We start from the raw sequence: 5,000 nt of genomic DNA, 5'->3' as shown, positions 1-5,000 counted from the left end.
CTTGAGTGTGGATGAAGACGTCAAGGAAGGGAATTTTGTTGTGTATATTAAGTTCATATGTGAAGTGTAGTACAGAGGCTGCTTCCATGGCTAGCTGTAGGTCTTTCAGGTGGGACTCACTCCTAACTTCAGTAAAAATGTCGTCGACGTATCTACAGTAGGAAAAGGGTCTTAGGACGGGGTCTTGTAAGACTTGTAAGACTACAGTAGGAAAAGGGTCTTAGGACGGGGTCTTGTAAGACTTGTAAGACTTGTAAGACTACAGTAGGAAAAGGGTCTTAGGACGGGGTCTTGTAATACTTGTAAGACTTGTAAGACTAGATATAATCCAGAATAATGTGTACCGTCACCCTGAATTACATTCCCCTAAGATCCCGGAAGAAATACTGAAACTTCTTCTCCAAACCTGTACAACTGAAGCGCCCTTTCGAAGCCCATCCGGCCAGCTATATCTACAAGTGGAAGGAGTAGCAATGGGTTCACCTTTAGGGTGTACCTTTGCCGAATTCTACATGTGTGATTTAGAGAACAAAGTCTTACAAGACCCCGTCCTAAGACCCTTTTCCTACTGTAGATACGTCGACGACATTTTTACTGAAGTTAGGAGTGAGTCCCACCTGAAAGACCTACAGCTAGCCATGGAAGCAGCCTCTGTACTACACTTCACATATGAACTTAATATACACAACAAAATTCCCTTCCTTGACGTCTTCATCCACACTCAAGATAACAAATACACGACCACTGTTTACAGGAAAAACACTGACACCGGAAGATGCCTGAATGCAGCGAGCGAGTGCCCTCAGCGGTACAAACTCAGTGTCATTCGGGCATACCTTCGACGCGCATATAAAAACTGCTCTTCCTGGGAAAATTTTCACTCTGAAATAATGCGCGTTAAACAAATCCTCATTAACAACGGTTTTCCCACCTTTCTCATTGACAAAGAGACGAGACTTTTCATCACACGCAACACAACACAACACGGACAGAACAACACACATTCCACACACATATTTTATTACAAAAACCAAATGACACCAGCGCACAAAACAGACGAACGTGTCCTCAGAGACATCCTTGCACGTAACGTCACATGCACCAACCCACACGACAAATTGACCCTCATTATATACTACAAAAACACAAAAGTCTCTAACCTTATCATGAAAAATAACATGACTAAAAACAACTCTCTCCTCAAACAGACTAATGTGGTATACCAATTTTCCTGCCCAGAAGAAGGTTGCAAACTTCTCCCCAATGCTTCTTACATTGGTGTTACCACTACATCTGTGATCAGGAGACTCACAATGCACGCCCGTGAAGGAAGCATACGCAAACACATGACACAAACACACAACAAAACTCCAAACAGACAAGATTTAGTCAACAACACAAAAATACTTAAACAATGTAACAACACCAAGAAACTACACATCTTAGAAAGAGTCTACATTACACAATATATATATATATATACATATATATATATATATATGTATATACATATATATATACACATATACATATGCATGCATATATATATGTATATATATATATATATATATATATATAAACATATATATATGTATATATATATATATATATATACAGTACATGGTGGGGATGGGGCTAGTTATATGCAGGATGCGAAAGTGATGATATCCTTTCCCGTGGTCACGCCCCTCACTCTCTCCCCTCCCTCATTCTCCTCTGTCCTTCCCTCCTGCCTTCTCTCCCTTCCTCTCTCACTTTCTTTCTGTCTTTCATTACCTCTCTTCCTTCCCTCCTTTTCTCTCCTTTCTTCCTTCTTACTTCTTTCGTTGCCCGGCTCCGTCTCTCTCTCTCTCTCTCTCTCTCTCTCTCTCTCTCTCTCTCTCTCTCTCTCTCTCTCTCTCTCTCTCTCTCTCTCTCTCTCTCTCTCTCTCTCTCTCTTCTCTCTCTCTCTCTCTCTCTCTCTCTCTCTCTCTCTCTCTCTCTCTCTCTCTCTCTCTCTCTCTCTCTCTCTCTCTCTCTCTCTCTCTGTGTGTGTGTGTGTGTGTGTGTGTGTGTGTGTGCGTGTGTGTGTGTGTGTGTGTGTGTGTGTGTGTGTGTGTGTGTGTGTGTGTGTGTGTGTGTGTGTGTGTGTGTGTGTGTGTGTGTGTGTGTGTGTGTGTGTGTGTGTGTGTGTGCGTGCATGCGCGCGCGTGTGTATGTATGTGTGTTTCTCTATCTATATATCTACCTATCTCCATCATTCTCTCTTCTCTGATTATATGTAAAAAATAAAAAACAATAATGCTCTGACACTTTGAGTAAGAAAATAAATCATTCTCAGCCGAAGGAAACCCTGGAAAGAAGAAAATAATCACATGATTCAAATGTACCACCCCCTGAAAAGAAAGAACGAATAATAATAACAACTGATATGAATGTCGAATTTCTATTACAGAGAGAAACTCTCGTTTTTTAATTAATTCACCTGGTAATAAACAGAATATGTATGTATTTCATAAAACACAAAAATAAAGTTTATTAACATCATGTCGAGAAAAGTGCTGAATAAAATGTGTCTGACTACTAACATAGGACCACCACAATAGCACAATATAACTTTACTTCCTAATAAATGGTTAAACTGAGTCAGGTTAACATGTCATGTAGCAGTGGGAAATTCCAAGAACTAGATAAAAATTTATGACAACTGAGTTAACCTTTCTGTGGGTGAGGCTTCCTTCAGCTTAATAAAAACTGGTTTAAGACATATAGAATAATTGATAAAGTAATAAAAGAAAGCAAAACGCTTGAATAAAATTGGCAGAATATAGAAATACATACATACATACATATACCAAGGCTTTTTCCCCCTTACAAGGGAGGTAGCCAAAAAGGGAAAGGCATAAAAACACTCCCACCCATTTCATCCCTAAATACACTCCACACCCCTCCCTCCCTCCCTCTCATCTGAGCACCTCCTGGATGACGGGTCATCCCTGCACCCTGCCCACCGCCCTGGGTCAGAAGCAGTGTCGCAAGACACAGTACATCCACAGCAAGGCCGCTTCATTTAAACGGCGACCCCCCCTCTCCGTCCCCCTTTACATATAAGGCGAGGACGGGGAGAAATCCCTTCGGGCTGCGTCAAAATTTACTCATACATACTACCCCACCCCCCCGCCCATTCCTCCTCATGCAGTCACAACATCATCCATATACAACCATTCTCCACTCACCTCTGTCTTCCGTCCTCTCCCTTCCTTCCTCAACAGACATTCCCCTCTTCCCCAAAGCCCCCTTCACCCCATCCATCCACCTCATCCTAGGACGTCCCCTCATGTTCACTCCCTCCACATCTGCCTTCCATACCTCTTTTACTAGTCTTTCTTCACTCATTCTTTCCATGTGTCCAAACCATCCTAATATTCTTTCATCAACCCTATCTCCCAAATCCTTTTTCACCCCTGTTCTCCTCCTCACCTCCTCATTTCTCACTATATCCAGCATAGTAACCCCCACCATACTTCTCAGACACCTCATCTCAAACACATTCAAACTCCTTCTCTCTTCTTCTCTTATGTTCCACGTTTCTGCCCCATACAGTGCTGTTGGCACAATCACTCCTTCATACAGTCTCCTCTTCTCATCCATTCCCAAATGTCTATTCCTCATTACACTCTTTAATCCACCAAGGTATTTACTCGCTTCTCTCAATCTACATTCTACCTCCACCTTCACTCCACCTTTTCCTGCTACACTTGCACCCAAGTATCTAAAACTATCCACTTCCTCCAGTTGCTCTCCTTTAACGTTCACTTTCAGTCTACTGCCACTTTCACCCCTTGTACATCTCATCACCTTACTTTTACCCACATTTATCTTCAGCTTTCTTCTATCACATACTCTCCCAAACTCTGCCACCAGCTTCCTCAATCCCTCCTCTGACCCTGCCACAAGCGCAGTGTCGTCCGCAAACAACAGCTGGCTCACCTCCCACTTTTCTCCATTTTCTTTAACCATCTCCAATCCCTGACCCACTACCCTAGCATTCACCTCTCGCACCACCCCATCCATGTATAAGTTGAACAGCCAGGGCAACATAACGCATCCTTGACGAAGTCCCACCTTTACTTCAAACCACTCACTCTCTCCATTTCTAATCCTGACACATGCTCTACTACTCTCATAAAAACTCTTGACAGCTCCCAGAAGCTTTCCTCCTATCCCATAAATCTGCAAAACCTCCCACAGTGCCTTTCTGTCTACCCTATCATAAGCCTTTTCCAGATCCATAAAAGCCCAAAAAACATCCTTCCCCTTTCCTATAGCTTTCTCACATATCTGTCTTACCACAAAGATCTGATCTACACAACCTCTACCTGTCCTAAATCCACACTGTTCCTCACCAATTACTCCTTCTGTTCCTCTCCTAATCCTCTCAATTAAGATCCTCCCATAAGCCTTCCCTACTACACTTAACAGGCTAATCCCTCTGAAACTACTACATTCACACTTGTCCCCTTTTCCCTTGTAAAGAGGAACTATACAGGCACTTCTCCAGTCCTCCGGCACTCTACCTTCTCTCCAGCAAACATTAAATAACCTTACCAACCAGTCCACCATCACTGAACCTCCCTTTTTCAGACATTCTGCATGGCATCCATCCAGACCAGGTGCCTTACCTGCTTTCATCATCTTTACAACTGCCTTCACCTCATCCTTCCTTATTTCTCCTCCATTCTCCTCACTCATCACTCTCATTTTCTTCGCATTTCCCACTGCAGCTATCTTTCCTTCCCTATCCTCCTTCACATTTAGCAACTCCCTAAAATATTCTGCCCATCTTCCCCTTACTGACATCTCTTCCATTATCATCTCTCCATCTGCACCTTTTACCTTTTCTTCCCTACTTGATTCGCCTCCTTTTCCTCTCTTAATTTCTTTCCAAAACATCTTTTTATTACTTTCAAATTTTTCTGTCATACTCCTACCCCATTTCACATCTGCTCTCCTCTTTGCCT

Source organism: Oratosquilla oratoria, chromosome 40, assembly GCF_046742065.1.
Source record: "Oratosquilla oratoria isolate Oo_2021 chromosome 40, ASM4674206v1, whole genome shotgun sequence".
NCBI classification, from domain to species: domain Eukaryota; kingdom Metazoa; phylum Arthropoda; class Malacostraca; order Stomatopoda; family Squillidae; genus Oratosquilla; species Oratosquilla oratoria.
Note: the sequence above shows the minus strand (reverse complement) of the source record.